At 40.8% G+C, this 19,032-nt stretch overlaps 1 protein-coding gene across 3 annotated transcripts in view; it reads right to left on the bottom strand.

Annotated features, from left to right (window-relative positions):
* Positions 1–18,607, bottom strand: part of SIAH1 (siah E3 ubiquitin protein ligase 1) — a 29,716-nt gene extending 11,109 nt beyond the window's left edge. The window contains exon 1 of one of the 3 annotated variants that reach the window (XM_082711002.1): positions 18,223–18,607. The gene's annotated coding sequence lies outside the window, so the exon portion shown is untranslated. The other 2 variants (XM_082711000.1, XM_082711003.1) reach the window with 2 other exon arrangements.
* Between the last annotated feature and the right edge of the window lie 425 nt (positions 18,608–19,032).

Below are 19,032 nucleotides of genomic sequence, written 5' to 3'. Positions count from 1 at the left end.
TCTTTTCTGTACATAATTCTGATACTGACCCTGTTGTCACATATAATTTCCTCACAATTTCAATCTTTGTTTTGCATATGCATTCCAAAAGAAATCAAGTTTGTTTTTTTTTTTTTTTTTTGAAGATTTTATTTATTCGACAGACAAGGATCACAAGTAGGCAAAGAGGCAGGCAGAGACAGAGAGCGGGGAAGCAGGCTCCCTGTTGAGCAGAGAGCCTGATGCGGGGCTCAATCCCAGGACCCTGAGATCATGACCTGAGCCGAAGGCAGCGGCTTAACCCACTGAGCCACCCAGGCGCCCCAGAAATCAAGTTCTATCTCATGAATTTGGGTTGATAAAATTACCTCATGACTTCTTGATATAGTAAGGCATTTTTTATTTGTGTAGATACCCTCAATCTCCTACAAGAGAATCAAGATTTTCGTAGCAGGAATGACTGTTTCCCTGTCCTTTCCCTGAAACTGGAATGGCTACAACCGCTCTTGTACTTCCTTAACCCCTCATATGAGAACAGGAGTTTTCATATTTTAATTGCCACGCCTCTCACTGGACCTTGCCCGTTTGTCGTTGCTTTTGTTCTTGCTGCTATAGTCTTACCAGGTTGCAGGGTCAGCAAGCTAAATAAAAAGGCAAAATAGAGACCTTCCTCCAATTTCATTAAAACAGCTGCCCCAAATATTTACTAAACACCTAGTATATACCAAGTATTCGCCCTCAGAAGTTTACATATGCTGTGATTTCATTTCACCATTTCAGTGAGCTTCCAGGTCAGGCATCTATACCCTACCACATGGGTGAGAAAATAAATTTATAAAACTTATGTTTCAGATAATAGAACTAGTAAATAATGGAAGTTGGAGCTTATCTGATCAGGGAAGACTCAGAAGAAATGGGCAGAGGGGGGCAAATGGCATCCTAGGCAAAGCAAACAAATAGACCAAAAATTTTAAACTTGGAAGAAATCTTAACCAATTCTCATGTTCAGAAAAGAAAAATGATACAAATTACTTACTAAATGTCATGTAACTTAGGTCAATGTTCTAACCTAGGCTGTATAATTTCTTCTATCTATATATCTATCTATCTATTCATCTATCTAAATCCAACATGGGGCTTGACCTCACAACTCTTAAGAACAACATCTGAGCTGAGATCAAGAGTTGGACACTTAACTGTTGAGCCAGAGCCACTCAAGGGGCCCTTCCTCAATCCTTTTAAGCCAATATGCTTTGGATATTTTTTAATGCAACTTGAAAAATTAATCTTTTCTGAATTTAAATCTAATAACCTTCAAAGTAAAAATAAAAATTTAATTAAACTACCTTTTCCCTCCCAATGCAAGAGGGATCTCTAATGTAGCCAGGGAAGATCAAAACAGAAAGATGACACCTAGTTAAATCCTGAACATGTAACCAGTTAATGGAAGTCAGCTCCTTTAAGGTACTTCTCCTGATCACTTTATCTAAAGGCCAGATGACCCTTCTAATTATCCTTACAGTATCTGTCACCATTTACAATTCTGACTATTAATTGTCTATTTTCTCCCCTATTCTCTCCCGACTACAACACCAACTTTTTACTCATAACTCAAGTGCTCAGGCTTTTTTGGTACCAGGTACATTTTACATCAGCGGTTTGTAAACTACATCCACAGCCAGCTGCCAGTTTCTAGAAGTAGTTTTATTGGAACATAGTTATACCCTCTCATTTACAAATTGTCTACTGACTGCCTTCGAGTTGAACAGCTGATCCTTTGACTTCTAAACCCTTTAAACCTATCTGGCCATGGGTGGGGGAAACCAAACTTACTCTTTACTGCTTTGTACTTTTAAAAAATTACTGAGGAATCCAAAAGAGCTTTCTGTCCATGTGGCTTATATGTACTGATAGTTACTATATTAGAAATTCAATCTAATAAATTTTTAAAGTATTTCTTTATTTTAAAATTACCATCACAATCTCATTAATATGTGCAATTTGAGAAAGAAGGCAGAGGACCACAGGGGAAGAGAAGAAAAAAAGAAACAAGACGAAACCAGAGACGGAGACAAACAATAAGAGACTCTTAATCTCTGAGGGTTGCTGGAGGGGAGGTGGGAAGGAAGGATGGGGTGGCTGGGTAATGGACATTGGCAAGGGTATGTTCTACAGTGAGCACTGGGAATTGTGTAAGACTGATGGGATCACAGACCTGTATGCCTGAAACAAATAATACATATGTTAATTTTAAAAATATAAAAAGGATAAAAAATAAATAAAACTACTATTACATTTACATTACATGTAAAAAAAAATCCATGACATTTTAAATGTTTATGAAAAATAGCTTTTCCATAATAGGGAGAAAAATGTGTTTCACATTTTTGCACATCTTTTTAATGTCTGATGCAATACAATGCAATTGGACATTCATTACCTGCTTTTGCATTTAATCTATTAAGATGCCACATGCCATGTAGCCTCTGGGAAACTCCAGTGTACTCTCCTGTCTCATTACTGTGAAAAACAGTTTTGACCCTCAAAGGGTCTTGAGAAGTCCCAGGATCTCTGAACCATTAAACTTTTGGTCCTGAACTTCTGCACTGAGAAACTCTGAGACTAGACCCTGTTTGTTTTGCTCACTCTTGTGTCTCCAGCACCTAGGACAGTACCCAGCCCAGACCAGGTACTCAAGTTATTTCTGGAAGGAATGACTAAATAAAGTAAACAGCATGAAGGACTCCAAGGAGAAGGAACAGAGTATGTATTCAAGCAGAACTCACTTATCCCTGATGCCCCTGCAAGTAGAATGAATTTACTGTTGATAAACACCTTAAAGAGAATTCACAACTGAAATTTAGAATTCACTTTAAAATAACTATAATCAGTGCTGATCTTTGACAAAGGAACAAAAGCAAAAGAGAAAAGACAGACTTTTCAATGAATTATCCTGGAACAACTCGATATCCACATACAAAAAAGATTAGAGACAGATCTCACACCCTTCACGAAAAAATTAGCTCAAAAGGAATCACTGACCTCAGTGTAAAATCCCAGAAGATAATGGGAGAAAATCTAGATGACCCTGGGTTTAGCAAGGACTTTTCAAAAACACCACCAAACACCTGAACCAGGAAAGAAACAACTGATAAGTTGGACTTGATTAAAATTAAAAATGTCTGCCCTGCAAAAGATACAGTCATGAGAATGAGAAGGCAAACCACAGACTGGGAGAAAATATTTGCAAAAGACTTATCTGATAATGGACTGTTATCCAAAATATACAAAGAACTCTTGAAATTCAACAATAAAACTAACAACCCAACTTACACCTCAACAGACACCAGCCAAAGATATACAGACAACAAATGAGCATATGAAAAGGTGCTCCACAAATCTGTCATCAGGGAAATGCAAATTAAAACAAGATACCACTACACATCTTTTAGAATGACCAAAATCCAGAACACTGACACCACCAAATGCTGGTGGGCATGTGGAGCAACAGGAACGGTCACTCATTGCTGGTGGAAATGCAAAACGCTACAGTCACTATAAAAGACAGCCAGGCAGTTTCTTACAAAACCAAACATACTCTTACCATTAGATCTAGCAATCATGCTGCTCAGTATTTACCCAAAGGAGTTGAAAACATGTCCACACAAAAACCTAGATAGGTGTTTTTAAGCAGCTTCATTTGTAATTGCCAAAATTTGGAAGCAACTGAGATGCTGTCCTCTGGTAGGTAAGTGGATAAATAAATTGGTACAACCAGACAGTGAGTATTTAGTGCTAAAAAGAATTGAGCTACCAAGCCATGAAAAGACACGGAAGAACCTTCAATGAATATTACTAAGTGAAAGAAGCCAATCTGAAAGGGCTACATGCTATATGATTCCAATCATATGACATTCTGGAACAGGCAAAACTATGGAGACAGTAAAAAGATCAGAGCTTGCCCCCAGACGTTTGGGGAAGGGAGGAATGAATAGATGAAGTACAGAGGACTTCCGGGGCAATGAAGCTGTTCTTCTGTACACTGTAATGGTGGATACATAACGTTCATCTTTCATTTGTCAGAACTCCTAACCCTAACCCTAACCCTAACACCAAGACTGAACCATAATGTAAAGCGTGGACTCTGGGTGATAACGAAGTGCCAATGCAGGTACATCAAACTGTAACAAACAATGTGTCAATGCAGGTACAAACTGTAACAAACGTATGACTCTGATGGACAACTACTGACAATGGGGGAGCTATGCATGACCGGGTGGGGCCAGGGTGAATATGGGAAATCTCTGTACCTTCTGTTCAATTCTGCTACTGAATCTACAACTGCTCTAAAAAATAAATTCACCTAAGAAAAGAAGAAAACACTACATGGTGAAGTGAATCATTTGATTATCATAAACACAGTCTTGGGGAAGAAAAAAAAAAACAGATGTACTTCCTACCAATTCTCTAAGTTTTCAAAATGTTTACGTTTATAACATCAGAGTTCCATAACTCACCAATTCCTAAACAGTAATTCAATTTTTAGTGATGCACTATTGACAACATACCTGGAGAATGTGGCTATATACAGTGAAAAGAATTTGACTGGAATGAGAAGCTCAAACCTGAATTCCTACTTCAGCTCTTATTAAGTATTTTGATATTGAGCAAAATTACAATATCCTGGGCCTCAAATTTCTCATTTGTATGGGGCCCTAGGTGGCTCATTTGGTTAAGCAGCAATGATCTCAGTCTGCCTGTCCCTCTCCCTCTGCTCCTCTCCCTGCTGGTGCGCATAGGCCCTCTCTCTCAAGTAAGTAAATAAAATCCTTAAAAAAAAATTTCTAAAACTACCACAACACTGGACATCAATTAGCTGAGATCATATACATGGAAACATTTGATATATTAGTAACCACACAATCACCTGGTGATGTTTACAGAGTCATACTAGGAACCCCACAATTTATCACTAAATAAAAAAGACCTGGACTATACAGGATTTTACTGAAAACTGTTGTTTCAACCTACTGTGTTCATTTTCATGACCTCAATTTGGGATTCTGTCTGAAGTCTGACAAAGATCAGAGTTTGCTGTGACTGAAGCTCCATAAACTGGGCACCTACCGACCTATAAAGAACTGTGCCAGCAGCTTCATACACACCATTTATGTAAGCCTCAGAAATTAGGCTGTAGCTCCACACTACAGATGAGGAAACTAAAGATCAAAAAAATTAAGAATAAGCACAGAGCCTGATTCCAGATTGTCTGCTTTGTCCCGAAGTCTCATTTCTTTCCAATAACCCTCACAAACAGTATAATCTCCTATTGGCACTGAATATTTAACTTCTCATCCAGCATATCTTTTCAAATTATATACAAGTTGACCAAAAAGAAAATAAAACAAATAAAAAGAAAGAAAAGAAAAAAGAATTACCCTAAATTCTTTAAATTAAATCTTTGGCCCTAGCAAGTAGTTGCTTTTTGAATTTTTTTGTATCAAAGTGGCAGAATCTGATAGTCTGAGTTTGTCATTAAATCATCAGACATTAAATCAAAGCATCAAGCAGTGAAGAGCAGAGAAATACGAGTAAAAGAAGAGGATCAAGCAGGCTTTCTCAATCTTCTTATTTTACACCACACATTACTAAATAATGGAATTACTGGTAACACACTTGAACTTATCAAAACTTTATCACAATCATGATTACAACACAATCACTGCTGCAATATAACCAAATCTCAGTGTGTCCAATATTCACTTATTTGTATCCAAGTCTGAATACAATGGTTTATTACCAGGATTATGTTTTGTATTCTCTCAGGATGTAAAACTGTCACACAGTCCAGAAGATGTTTCCTCTTCTGCTCTATCTTGGCATTAAGCTATACTACCCAGTTCTATCTATGCTGTAACATACAATCCATTCAATTCCACATTCCATCTGAAAAATATAGCAGATACACACACACACACACACAGGCCATAAATTTTTAATCAGATCAAAACTGGCAGTAACCCATGAAGAGTTGGTGACATTGCTTAGGAGACAGAACAAATTAATGAGGTAAAAAGTCATAATGCATTATATGGTAGGTAGCTCTTTTACTAGTAAAAGAGTAGAAAAATAATGGAATTTATGAAAAAGAAATGCCATATTAAAAATTCATGGAGCCTTTTCAAATTAAGTATTTCATTGAAAATTATAATTTGTGTCTTCATAAGCATTATATTTGAAATTCCAGCCAAATCATTTCCAATATTTCAAATAAGGATGTAACACATGAACTAACTTAATACTCAAATTTTCCTCAAACTTAAAACAAAAAATAGAAGATTTTTCTCAAACTAAGATTCTGTTCTCCGGGGGGGGTAACCACATTTTTCTACAAAAATTGAATGTTTTATTTTCCTATGTTTAATAATCTAAAAACCAGTAGTGGCACTTTCTGAGTCATGTGACTCCATCTGGTAGCCAAATAATTGAATGCTCCCATTCGCATTTATGGTCACACTGTCTCCTCCCAAGTCAGTACTACAGTACTCTAATCATGAAGGACTAAGGACAAAAGCAGAAGGCCACCTCAAATGCAAATGATGCACTGGTATAAAGCAAAGCCCTAATGGCATCATGGTTTTCACTGAAGCATTTATACACTGGTAAGAAAATACAACATGTACGGTGACCATACCATACCGGCCAATTCTGGTATGTTTAACTCAAAAAGAAGAGCATAACAACAGACCACTGCATAACTCCATGTTGTTTCTCAAGACTTCAATTTAGCAGATAGTATCCAGTGCTTTAGTAAATCAGTATAATTCGAATTTCACCCTGATTCTGCAGTTTTGATTGTATTTAATGTGCAAGTTATGAACTGTCACCAACATCTAACAGAACTGACTCCTGTCTAATAAACTCCATTCGCTGTCCCCACACAGTTTTCCTAGCTCACCAGCTACTCCTCAGTTTCCTTTATGGATTGCTGCTCTTCTCCCCAACCTCTTGACACTGGGAGTTGTCCATGGTCCTCACTCCTTTGATCTCATTCAGTCTTAGTTTTTAAATTCCACCAACATCTCCAGCCCAGATTAAAAAAACAAACCAAAAAAAACCCTCCAGATTTCTCTTAAACCCAAGATTTGTACATCCAACTTCCCAGGTATCCCGGGGGTGCAGGGATGGGGTCGGGGGTAGAGGCGAGCTGCTGAACAAAGCTGAACTCCTGGTCTTCTCCCATACTACTCAACCCCACCACCTTCCCTTCTCTTGATGGCCACTCCATCCCTCCAGTTACTCCGTTCAAAAGCCTTCGAAGTCATCCTTCTTTTTTTCATCCTTCTTTTTTCATAACTAAAACCACCAGGAAATCTTACTCTATCACCTTTAAACATATATCTAGAATCCAGCCGCCGCTCACACCACCTCTCTAAAGACAATCAACATAGTTCAAGCCACCATTATCTCTCACCAACATTATTACAACAGCTTCTAAACAGCACCCCCTCCACTCCACTTCCATCCTTGTCTCCCAACCCCTACTCCAGTATGTTCTGAGCACAGCAGTCAAAAAATCCAGTTAAAATTTATATCAGGTCATGTCACTCCTCTGCTCAATACCCTTCCTAGGCAACCCATATACAAGTAACAGATACAATCTTGAATAACCTATATGGCCCTACACAAAATAATTACTCTCTGACTTCAGCTCCCACTTCTTTCCCTCTTACTCACTGCACTATCCTCCTGGTTCCCTAAGACTAAAATGTTCCTTTGGACCTCTGCTTTAACATACTTTCCTCCTGAATGTCCTAATAACTAATTCTCTCACCTTTTTCTAATCTTTGCATGTATGCTACCTTCTCCATGATGCCCACCCTGCTCCCTCTATTTAAAAGTGACCAGCACTTTGCCCACTGACGCCACCATCATGCACTGCTAATCCTTATCCATTCCACTACCCACTCTGTCTTCCCTTCTCCTCCCTCATTTCTGCTCTATTTTTTCCCCACAGAATGTATTACCTTCTATCAGGCTACACAATTTAATTATTATGCTTGCTGTTGTAGCAGCACTCCTCCTCCTCAACCTGGAAGGCAGGAATTTTTGTCAGGTTCAATGATGTATCCCAAATACTTAAAAATGCCTAGCACACACACAGGCTCAATAAATTATTTGTTGGGTGAACAAATAAATCAGAAAGGAAAAGAACTTTAGAGCAATAACATCCAAAGCTAGGTAAAACAGAGTGATGCTTTTTAAAATCCTCAAAGAGAAAGATTACTATTCTAGAATTCTAAGTGCAATCGAAATTACCTAAAAATATTGAGGGCAGAATAATGATGCAAAGTCTCAAAACATTACTTCCCCTGGATATGTTTCAGGAAGCTCCTGGAGGAAAACCCTTCAAACATAATGGAACAAACCAAGAAAAAAGGCAACATGGGCTACAATTAAGTAAGAGTTAACCCACAAGAAAGGTAAAAGGAACACTGACAATGACAATTTTACACTAGTGGCAGAAGGCGACATGAAGCATCAAAGCACGGTGAACACGCAGACAAGTGTTAAGGAATGTGGGGTGGAATTAGCGGTAAGCACAGGGAACACAAAGCAAGACAAGCATTAACGTCAAGGAAAATTATACAAATTCCAATTAAACAGTACAAGGAAAAAAGTAACAACAGCTTACTATATGGCTCAAATTGTGAATAACTTTTACAATTATAATAATGCAAATACAAAATCATGACGTTACTAAATTAAGAAAGTATATAAATGGGAAGGTTAGTATATGTGATGGAGACAGAAAGACAAGTTAAATCCACAAAAAGGAATTCAACAGATAAGGCCTAAAATTGAAATCTGTATTTAATAATAAGAGCATGTTAGAGACAAAGACGGTAAATACAAAAATAATCAACTCAGTAAAAACAGTTGCTGCTGGCAAAGGATACCTGGAGAGGACTAGAGGCTGGAGTTTTTCTTCAAAAACACCAACGTAATAGAGTATTTTATTTTGAATTAAATGTGCATGTAAAACTCTAGAGAAAAAGGAAAAAGCAGTTCAAAAACTTGGTATAAGAAATCACAAACTGCATGTATTGCTTAAGAAAGGACAGAAAATGGGGCGCCTGGGTGGCTCAGTGGGTTAAGCCGCTGCCTTCAGCTCAGGTCATGATCTGAGTCCTGGGAGGAGTCCTGCATTGGGCTCTCTGCTCAGCAGGGAGCCTGCTTCCTCCTCTCTGCCTGCTTGTGATCTCTCTCTGTCAAATAAATAAATAAAATCTTAAAAAAAAAAAAAAAGACAGAAAGAAAGAAAGAAAGGACAGAAATTTCTTTTCAAAGATTGGATTCGAAGTATTGGCAAAGATGTGGGGAAAGAGACTTTCCTACACTGTTGGAAATGTCCAATGTAGAAGCTTCTAAGATTTGGCAGTTTGTTTCAAATTTTAAAGTGTGTATACTCTATGACCCAGCAATTTCTTCCAAGTCCCGCTTCTAACTTACAGTTGGCAAAGGTTTATGTATCCGGATGCCTACAGCAATCCTGTTTATCACAGCAAATAAACTGAAAATTCAAGTCCTATCTTAAGAGAGTGACTAAAATATATGGTCCATACAACAGAACACTATTCTGTCTTTATTTAAAAATAAGATGGGCTCATATATACTAATATAAGAATCAACCTTTTTAAATGAGTGGGTTAAAAAATAAAACCACATGATATCATAACCCTACTTACTTTAAAAGAAAAAAAACTGTTAAGTAAATACACCCCCTGATATGGCTGTTGTATGTTTGTATGTACCGTATAATGACAGAAAAGAAACTGTAAAGGCATACAAACTGCTGAATACGGTTTTTAAGGACTTAAAGCAAGGGATCAAAGAAGGAGAGAGGCGACTCAAATTTGGAACCAAAAATCACAGAGATCAGAGATGGGACCACTGAACTATAAGCACACAACGTATCAAAACTGCAGGATACAGACTATAAGCACAAACGTCATCATTTAGAATTACACAGTTCAGGGGCTCCTGGGTAGCTCAGTCAGTTAAGCATCTGCCTTCAGCTCTGGTCATGATCCCAAGATCCTAGGATTGAGCTCCACATCAGGTTCTCTGCCTAGCAAGGAGCCTGCTTCTCCCTCTCTCCCACTGCTCGTGTTTTTCTTGCTTGCACTCTCAAAAAACAGAATCTTTTAAAAAAAAAGGAATTACACAGTTCAAATACGTAGTTAGTGGCAAGTGGTAATCATTTAACAGGCAAATACCTACAAGGATTTATATCAGATCAAAGAAATTTAAAGTCAGTCTTTAAAAAAAATAAACACACATACACATAGACTAGAAACTATGCCAAAATGTCCACAATGGTTACTCTCCAATCATCAGATTATGAACAATCATGGGGAAAATAAGGTTGCATTTCTGTATGCATTCCTCAAATGTTCCATAAAACATACATATTATTTTGGTAATAAAAAAGGATTAGATTTCAGGACGTATTTTGTGTCACCATACTCTCCTGCTAATGAGCTGCTGGAGACTTCATACAAAAATTGAAACACTGAGAAATCAAGAGCTGATTTTCTCTACCTGCCTTGATGCTTTTTCTCTCAGATTTTTTTTTTTTTTTTTTTTTTGCTTAAAATGCCTCAAATATATGGGTACTAATAGGGGAAAAAATTTGAGACCACCCATTCATGTACAAATATCCATATATCTCATATACATATTTTAGTTTATACTTTAAAAAATCATAAATTTAGCATTTTCAAAGTTAACTGTAAGACAAGATCACCTCGCCAAACAAAATCAAAAGAATACAGTCTACAGAGATCAATTCACAACTATCTGTTTTAAGACAACTGAAGATGTCCCTAACAAAGCTAAATCAGGGTTTTTCACATACACACACACACACACACACCTGAATTTTAACCAAACTCAAAGGGGCAGAAAGTAAAACACAAAGGAGAAAATAAAATATCAAGAATTTTGAGAAGTTAGATTATTCCATTTACTTAAATCAATTATTGAAGTAATCTTTCCAAGGTAGAGTCTTTGAAAGAAGCTAGTATACACTAAATTTCTTTTTTTAAGATTTTATTTATTTATTGAGAAAGTACAAGCAGGAGTGGCAGAGAGAGGGAGAAGCAGGCTCCCACTGAGCAGAGACCCTGGCATGGGACTCAAACCCAGGACCCTGGGATCATGACCTGAGCAGAAGGCAGATGCTTAACCTCTGCTTTACAGACTGAGCCACCCAGGCACCCCTACACTAAATTTTACTGCAGCTAAGTCTGTCAGAATGACAATAATAAATAACAGGACAGTGTAACACTTCCTATAAAATTCATGACTGCCACTAAAATTCTTCTAACTTTTTAAGAAAATACTTCTCTCTGGCAATATCTACTTTTAAAATAAAGATTATATGTCCAAAGCTTTTCCCTCAAACTTTCTCTTTCTCCTCCCCCGTGCTCCCCACACCCTCTGCTATTAAAAACAATCAGGGGATGCCTGGGTGGCTCAGTCAGTTAAGAGTCTGAGTCTGACCTCGGCTCAGGTCTTGACCTCAGGGTCCTGGGTTGGAGCCCTCCCTTGGTCCAGCTAGGTGCTCAATGGGAAGTCTACCTATCTCCCTCTCCCTCCGCCCCTCCCCCTGCTTGTGACCTTTCTCCCTGGTCTCTCAAATAAATAAATAAAATCTTAAAAACAAACAAAAACCACAAGTAAGTTCAACACGACTGGGCAATCTCAAACCTAATGAGAGGTCTTTGTCAGTTACCATCCTGGTCGCTTTGGCTCAAGCTTAGGAGAATAAACTGAACCAAAACAGATAATTTTATCTAATAATAATTCAGCTTAGAGTGCCTGAAGATTTACTAAAACAAAGCAAAAAACTAAAAGTAATTGGGACACATAGAAGCTGGTCACAATGGTGTGTTCTCTTCGTGAAAATTTATCAAGCTGTATGTTTACCTTTGAGCATTTTTTTCTATTTATGCTATACTTCAACAAAAAAATTTACATTTAGAAAGAAAAATACTATTGCTCTAGATAGTCTCCAAAATCTCCTGGAACAGTATCAGGCTTCCTCATTGGCTAATACATCACAACACCTCTCCCCCTCCTCTGCTCAGTTTCTTAATGTGTCTATTACATCTTTAACCAACCACAGTCTAGTATTCACTAACTATAAATACTTTCAACTGGTGGCTTCACCCATGCTTCCTTTAGAAAATACCACAAAAGGCATCAAATGCAGATTTACCACCTCCTTCCCTCCCTTCAGAATGAAGAAGGGACCGGCACTTACGGCTCTCTTCTCGCCTACTCACACTTCACAACCCTTCTATTATATTATCCCTCTTTCTTACATAAATCCCTCCCTTTTTCTACCAGACCATCCCTCTAATAACCAAACATGCTTTAGTATTGTCCATCTGGCTTCTGGGAGACCACATCCCCTCTGTCTGGGAGACCACATCCTACCTCACTATCTCATTCTGGATGTCCCACAGATATCTCAAATCCAACATACCAGAACTTTCCATTTTACTGCTATCCTTCTGTCCCGATTCCCTCCTTCAGTCTTTCCCACTTTAGTAAACAGCACTATACTCCACACAGCTGCTCAAGCCAAAAACCACCTAATTCCTTCCTTCCTCACCTCTCACATCTAATCCACCAACAAGTCCTGTTAATTCTATCTCCAAAATATATCTTAAACCCATCCACTTTTCTTCATCTTCCCTGCCACCACCTTAATCCAGGTCATAATCCACTACTGCCTAATCAAAGAAATGGTCTTCTGACCAATCAATTCTCCAAACAAAAGCTAAAGCTATCTTAAAAGTTAAAAGTGAATTATGCTACTCCTTTAATTAAAACCTTCTGATGGCTTCTCAGTACCCTTAAAATAAAATTTACATTTCTTACATTGACTTCAGGATCTGATCCCTGGCTATCTCTCCCCATCACCCATTTATTCCAACAACACACTCTTCCCTTAACTTTTAGAACAGTAAGTACATGCTCATTCAAGCCTCAGGGCCTTCACCTCTGCTTCTCATTCACTCTGAAAGGTTCTCCCTTCACTCCTTCAAAGGGCTAGCTCTTTATCCTTTTATCATAGCTTAAAAGACAGTCCTTCTGACAGCAGGTCTCCACCCCACCTCCATTATTCCTTACTTCAGCACTTTTAACTCCTTTATAGCACAGATGGTTCCCAAGTTACATTGGCTTCACTTGTGATTTTTCCCTTTATGACAGTGCAAAAGCGATATGCTTTACTTTGAATTCTGAATTGTGAATTCGGAATTCTCAATCTTTTCCCAGGCCATCAATGCACAGTATGATACTCTCTCCCAATGCTGAGCAGCGGCAGCAAGCTACAACTCCCAGTCAGCCAGGCAATTCAGAGAGAAAACAACCAATACACTAATAATCACTGTTTTTCACTTTCAGTACAGTATTCAAGAAACTGCGTGAAATAGTCAACACTTATTATAAAATTGGCTTTGTGTTAGATGATTTTGCCCAACTGTAGGCTAATGTGTTTTTAGCATGTTTAAGGTAGGCTAGGCTAAGCTATGATGTTGAGTAGATTAGCTGTACTAATGCATTTTCAAACTACGATATTTTCAATTTACAAGAATTTACAAAGAAACACAACCCCACAGTAAGTGGAGGAAGATCTGTATATATCACAATAGCTAATTCTGTTTATTTCCCTCACTAGAATGTAAATGGTAATATTTACAGAAATTAAGAAACTTAACTCTTTTTTTTAAATTATTTAAGCACTTTCTATGGATAGGAAAATGTGCTTTTAAAATACAAACAGTGTTCCACAAACATAATAAATAGTAAGTGACAGAGCAAAGAGACACCTTCAGGTCTAATTCTTCAGAGTTCTGTCCCCTTCACCCCTGAACAATAATACTGCTACTCTAGCATTAGAATATGGGGAATGGGGCCAGCTGCAGCCTCAAGAACTAATGAAAACTAAGGCTTGGAGAGTTTAAATAATCTGCCCAAAGTAGCACAAATAGACATTTGAGAGACTGAAGTACAATCATGAGCAAAGGCACATTAGGTACAGAGACTATTCAAGAAACAAAAAAGCCAGCTTGACTAGGCAGGACAAGAAAAAACGTTGGAGGATAAGGCTGGAGAACCACATTTTAAGGATAGTGTGAGGGTTATTAGTTTGTCAGTCATTCAATAAACATTTACTGAGCACCAAGTACATACCAGAAACAAAGCTAAACTCTAGACCAACAAGGGTGATTAAGACAAAGTCCTCATAAAGACTGTAGTCACAGAGATTGCCTCCCTAGTAAGGGGGGCAAAGCAGTACAGAAAAAATACAGTTCAGAGGGATACCTGTTAAGAGTGGGGTCCAGTGTGCTATAGGAATACAGAGATGACACCCAATTCAAGATGGGAAGTCCATCTTAGTGTCTCAGCTAAATGATGTCTAGGCTGAGATTATAGAGCTAAACTGAAAGAAAGAAAATATGGTGCACAGAGGCACTTGCAAGTACCTAACTGAAAATGCCTGTGTTCTTACTCTCCATACCAAGGAACTCTGTACTTCATACTGAAGTTCTTGTAAATTGCCTACATTAGGAAGCTCCCTTCAACTACAATAGGAAGAACTGAAGGGAGGAGGCAGAGACCACAGTAGACCACTTAGAAGGCAGAAGACTTGAATGTAAATATGAAAATGACTGAGAGAGAAGCAATACAAGATTTGAGACAACCAGATGGCAACAATATCAGGACCCGATGACCAACTGAAAATAGGGTCTAAGAGCCTTGCACAGTTGGAAATAATAAAGGTTTTAGTTTTTGACATGTGACTCTTTAATACCTTGGTATATAAAATACCTTTACCTGAAGGAAAAGACACTGTCAAGAGAATGAGAAGACAAACCACAGACTTGGAGAAAATATTTGTAAAAGACTTATCTGATAAAGGACTCTTATCCAAAATATACAAATAACTCTTGAAACTCAACAATAAAACTAACAAACCAACTTAAACCTTAACAGACACCCAGTAGGTCAGGAAACAAGTATGTACTGAGTGTTAGACACTGAGGATATAGGAATACAAAACACAATTCTTGCCCTCATGCATTAGATACTCTAATAATTATAGCCATGGAAAACCAAGTAATTTTGAGTGCTTTAGAAAAAACCACTATTTAAAAGAAATGATTAAGGATCTTACTATTATAAAAGTGGAAAATTTATCCCCAGTTGCTTCTTGGAGGAAGGGAGCCAGGGAGAGTTGGGAAGTCTGAGGTTTTCATGTATTGGTTTTGTTTGTAGGGAGGATATATACCAAAAGTATTCAGAATTTAAACATTTACACAGTGTGTATGGAAATTCCTCAATTACAGCCAAAAGGCTGTAACATCTCTTTAAGCAAATAAAGAAAAACCTACAATCTTTGGAGACTGAATAAATCAACAGCTTTGAAACACAATTTAAGGGGTCACTTTGCAGTGTTACTAAACTTACTATTGCTCTCATTATGTAAGACTTGTTTTCAAAACTCTGTATATACAGAAAATGAAGTCCTAGTCTTCACATTATGTCATTGCTGTCATAGCTAGATATCTTCTTTATGACTCCAATTAGTTTAAGCCTAATTATAATAGTCTTTATATTACAGATATTAAAGAATACTGCTCTACATCAATTTTATAAGAACTTTGCAAAGCTCAGAAAGAACAGATATTAGGCTAAAGTGAATTAAATTTCTGAATTTGTAGTCTGTGGAATACTTACCATGAAAAGTTCCGTATCTATTAATTATACCATACTTCAGTTTAAAATATTAATAAGTGTTGCTAAATTATGCTGGAAAGATGCCAACAGGTGGCATTTGAACCAATTCTATACCTTAAAGGAAAGATTTTGGCAAAGCAAACTTTAAGGCTGCAACTAACCATTTCAGATCACAAGTTTCTGTAATTTCCAGAATGAAAAATTACACAATTTGTATAATCCACTTTAAGTCTCAAAGTCTACTTGTCATCAACCTCTCCTCAAATCAATACCCTCTCCTCCACAATTTTAGCCAGTATCTCCCTGATAAAATTACCAGGCCATTACATTTATCACACTACACTTTGCTCTATCCTTATATGTCCAAAAGAGGTGGTAACACCACAGACACCTAACACTCAAAGGGATTCATGGTTCAACTTTTCCAGGTTAGTTAACGCCAAGTGCTTGGAAGCTAATTGATCCATAAATGTAAAAGTGCTAAAAGGAAACTTCATTTAATCACTTTGGTTTTTAAATTCCAGACCAAACAAAACCTATTCAAATCCTTTACTATATAAATTTCCAAATGCCATGATCTCAAAAGTGCCTGTTCGTTTATCATCTAAACCTCTTATTTTCATTCTGTACAACTAACAAAATGCAGTAAAAGAAAAACCCAAGCACTAACGACGTACCACGTGATTTCACATATTCTGGTCTATGAACTTCCAACGTATCCATCATGCCAAGATAAACTCCTACCATGTTTCTTAATAATAACAGTCCTAGCAGCAAACATTTATTAAGCCCTTACACGGGCCTGCCACTGCTCCAAGTCCTTCATCTATTATCATCTCATCAGTTCTCCCAACAATCCTAGGAAGTAGGGACTGTGATTACACCCATTTTGCAGATAAGGAAAATGAAGCACTGAGAGTTTAAGCATCTTGCCCAAGGTCACAAGCCGGTGTGGCAGGAGGGACTTCAGAGTCCGGCTCCCAACATTCAACTGCTGAAAGAGTTAACAATTTACCCTTGACAGCCGCTTATCTGGAAATGGTAAATGTTCAACTGCTAGAACTGGCAGTCGAATCGCTGCCCTATATCCAAGCTCACGGCTTCTGTGACTTTGACAAATCGGCTACACAATGTGATCTTTCCCAACACACAAACTGGGACTTCTTTCGATGTCAGAACAAACAAATTCTGAATCTTTCCAGGAATGGGGAAAGAAAAACCTACGCAGCACTGTGGTCCAGGTTACCCACATTCCTAAGTTCTATCTCAGAGACTCGAAAAGGCCCCCAAACTACCTGACAAATGACGCCTAGGAAAACCAAGGTTTACAATAAAAAGCTGGGGCTTCCCTGGCAAGCCGTGCACGCGATCTCCTCGCTAACGACATAAACAAGGGAGGAGGCTGATTCTTCCCACGGCACAATGAAGGCTCAGGCCGGGAGCGGGAGCAGGAACGCAGCGCCATCAGAGACCGCCGCTCCCGGGGTCGCGGGCAGGCAGAGGAGGCCAAGGACGGCCAAGTCGCCCCGGCCGGGGCCCCGGGCCCCGGGCGGCGCGGGGAAGGGCTGGAGCGAAGGGCCGGCCACTGCCCGCACTCAGCTGACCTCCGCCATGTTGGCCGCACTCCCCGGGACCCTTCACAACAAAGGCCGGCACCCGGGCTCGGGGAGCGCCCAACGCCTCACTCGGCCGGGCCAGCCTCCCGGGCGCGCGGGGGCCGGGCCGGGCGGCCAGGAGGCCCTTCCCCGCCCTCGCCCGGCTGCGCGGGGCCGACCCCCGCCGCCGGCCTGCCGGGCCCGGGGCGCCGGGGGCGGGGGCGAAGGCGAGCCGGCTCGCGACGGCGGGCAGGGCTGAGCAGGGGAGGGGAGGGGCGGGGGGCGGCGCTCGGCCGGGCGGCCGAGCTCCGGCCGAGACAAAGGCGCCCGGCGCCGGGGGCTGCCCGCGCCCCCGCCCGGGCGGCGCGACCCGGCTCCGCCGCCCTTCCCGCCCGCCGCCATTACCGGGCCTGAGCGTCCTCCTCCCGGAGAGCCCCTCGCGGCCGGCTCCTCCCTCCAGGCCGGGTCCCACTTACCTGTAGGCGGAGAGCGCGCCTCGGACCCCGGTCCTGGCTCAAACGCGCTCCGTCGCCGCCGCCAACCCCCGCCACTGCGGGCAGCGCCACCGCCTCTTGCCCGTGCCGGCACCGACAGTATACCCTGGGCCGCCGCCGCCGCCGCTCGAGAGCGCGCCCCGCAACGGCCGCCCCGGCTCCCCCCTGGCCGCCGCCGCCGCCGCCGCCGTCGTTTCGCGCGTCCTCGAGCCCGCCGCGCGCCCCCGCTAAATACCACACACTGCGGCGGCCGCCATGAGGAGGCGCGGCCCCGCGCGCCGGCAGCCAGAAGGGGGCGGGGCTTCCCGCGGGTGCGCAAGCGCAGAGTCGCTCACCCGGTTGGCCGCGACCCGCGCGGGCATCGCGGTGCGGGTGTCCGGGGGTGGCGGTTGGGGCTTGGGTTCCTCGGTTACGGTTGCTGCGACTAACAGCTTGCGCCCAACAAACGCGAGCACGTCACGTTCTTGCCCGCAACCGTCCCCGCCCGGGAGAAACTGGCGCTTCCTGCCGCGTCATAGAACTGTGGTCGCGCGCCCCCCGCGGGGCATTGTTCCGCCGCCCAAGGGGGTCGTCCTGTGCCCCCGCCTTCTATTTACGGCGGGTCAGGTCTGATTTGCTGGTTTCACACGGCGCCTCCACCGGCCCTTCCCAACTACACTCTTTCCCAAAGGGAAAGAAACCGGCTGCGGCGGCCGCCGACCGGGACCCCACCCCTAAATGAGAAGTGCAAGCCCCTCCCTGAGGTTTGAGCCGCTCTTCAGCGAAAGTGGGACGAGTTTCAACGGCTTATTTTAGCTGACAAGTGGGTAGTAGGAAAAGCACGCCTTTACCCCCTGTGTCCTCACTCGTCTGGAAGTCTCACGCATGGGATTCTGCGTTTCTTTTCAATAAAAAATAAAAGTATCATTCATAGCTCTTTGATGGGTGAAACGTCTGTATCTGAGCAAAGGCCAGTGTCTGAGGCGTTTACAAACTGGATTTCCATGTAAAAGCCTCCGTAAAAATACTACTCTCTGTAAAAACTTGAAAGGTACTTTTTACATAAGATATTAGAAATCATCCTGGGAGTAGTCTTTCCATTATCTCAAAACTATTCACCAATAGGAACGTCTTTTGGCTAGTAAGTTTTTATGTAAGCACTCTAC

This window comes from Mustela nivalis, assembly GCF_964662115.1.
Source record: "Mustela nivalis genome assembly, chromosome: 18".
NCBI classification, from domain to species: domain Eukaryota; kingdom Metazoa; phylum Chordata; class Mammalia; order Carnivora; family Mustelidae; genus Mustela; species Mustela nivalis.
Note: the sequence above shows the minus strand (reverse complement) of the source record. Positions and strands in the feature narration are given on the sequence as shown.